Source organism: Myotis davidii, unplaced genomic scaffold, assembly GCF_000327345.1.
Source record: "Myotis davidii unplaced genomic scaffold, ASM32734v1 scaffold274, whole genome shotgun sequence".
NCBI lineage: Eukaryota > Metazoa > Chordata > Mammalia > Chiroptera > Vespertilionidae > Myotis > Myotis davidii.
In genome coordinates, this window is record NW_006285613.1 from 2,627,731 (window position 1) to 2,629,736 (window position 2,006).

The 2,006-nt window shown below is 58.6% G+C and overlaps 1 protein-coding gene across 1 annotated transcript in view; it reads left to right on the top strand.

Annotated features, from left to right (window-relative positions):
* Nucleotides 1-2,006, top strand: part of TNRC6C (trinucleotide repeat containing 6C) — a 49,920-nt gene that overhangs the window by 2,878 nt on the left and 45,036 nt on the right.

The following is a 2,006-nucleotide window of genomic DNA, read 5'->3' on the forward strand; positions in this document are numbered from 1 at the left end:
AGGCCCCCCCCTCCCCCGGTCCCCATCAGGGTGAAGGCCCCTCCCCCCCATAGGTGTGCCAACCCTGATCTTCCCTGCACTGTGGAAGCTTCTTTCCTAGACTGTCGCATAGACAGTGTCACACAACAGGGCCTGGCTTCCTTCAGCGCTGGCACTTTGGAGAGCCATGCCTGTTGTGTGTGAGTGAGTCATTGCTTCTGTCGCTGTCTGGATACATCACCGTTTGCGGTGCCACCCGCCTGGCCGTGGGCGATCTCTGGGTGTGCGCTCGTTTCCTCTGGTGAATCGGAGGCGATGGCTGTGAGAACTGAGGCAGTGCCTGCTGGGGCTGTCCTCCTGTGGGAACAGGCCAGAGGACACTCGTTCAGGCCTGCCCGCGAGGCCACTGGAATTGAGCACTCAGACCGCCTGTCCTACCAAAAGGAGAGGCTGAAATAGAGAGGCCAGGGCAGGGGGGCCAGCGCCTGGAGTCCTTAGAGCCCCTTGAGGACTTGAGAGTTGACCTTTTAGACCAGGGGGGCCAGGCGAGCTCCCAGCGGGCGAGGGGCAGCACAAGGCGACATCTCAGGCTGCTGAGCGCCAGGCTGAATGGGAGTGACGGTTGGAGAGAGCCCTGGCGCGCGGAGCCCAGCTCAGACCCAGGTGCCTAAGCCGCGGGGCCGGTGACAGGAAGGTCAGGTCGGTAGATGGAAGAGACTGGGCTAATCGTTCCATCAGCAAGTGCCTGCGGAACACCTGCTGTCTGCCCGGCCCTGTGCTGCCCGAGCTGCGGGGGAGGATGCAGGAAAAGAGACGTGCTCCCCACTCTCATGGAACCTAGCAACTGACAGGAATGGCCACAGCGCCTGTCACAGCCCGAGATGCTGCTGTGGAGGAGGGGACCTGAGCGAGGCCGCATGTGGGCAGGCATCCTGAGTGATGCTTGAGGGTCTGAGGGATGAGGAGAACATAGTGGCCTGGGAGAGGGGCGGGCTGCGGCTCCCCACACAGGGAACAGCACTGGCCAAGGCCGGCGGGCTGGAGGGGGCATTTCAGGACAAGACCACTGCAGCCGGCACAGCGTGAGCGGTGTCAGAGGCTGGGGGGCTGGGACAGCCTGGGCAGGGGAAAGCGCCTTTTCCTAAGAACAGGACGAGGGCTAGTCCGCTTTCCCCCCATCCCCAGCCTTCTCTCCTCAGTGTTGGAGTCGGCAAACTCGGCTCCTTCTTTTGGCAGGTGGTTGGAGTCCACACTTTTGGGGGGAAAGCATCCCAGGATTATTGCTATCCACATTTTCTTAAGGAACACACACGATCCTCCTGCAGGGGCGGTGCACGCGTCCCGAGAGACAAGCCCTGGGCGCTTAATTCCCCATCAGCGTCCTTGTTTCTTGAGAGCTGGGTTTGCTGTCTGCAGAGCTTGTCGGTTCAGGAGCCTGCGGCGGGGGGACTGCAGCTGTCGCTCAGCGGACTTCCCCTCGTGACTGCCCCTATGCTCTCGTCGCGGGCATCCCAGGTGATGTCACAGACTGAAAGGTCATGGAAAGCCCACACTAATGCTCTGTCGGCCCCGTGGCTTTAACATAGGCTGTGACCAGATTTTTCTGTTTTAATCTTCTCAGTCAGCAGCTGTTGTTCAGAAACGTTGCTCATGTGATGGTCAGTACGTTGGAATACCTTTTGGAGAAGTAACTGTAATACAGTAGATAAGGAAATGTCTCTAAACAGCGTTTCCCATTAGCAACAGACACTAAGTTAATGTAGTTAGTAGTGAATGAGTTCCTGCTCATTTTGAGTTGTGCTCCAAAAGTTGCCATGGTGACAGATCAGCCAGAAGCTGTGGACAGAACAAACAGAAGGCCACTAGCTGTACCCTCTGGGACTGCCGATAAGCACGGCAAATGCTTGTTGCTCATAGTTGTCCTGCCTGCGTCTCATTCTAAGGGGACTTCTCCGTCCAGCATTGTGGCGGTTGCGGGAGACAGTGGAGGGGTGGGGATATGCCTCGGGATCCCTGGCTGCTTCAGC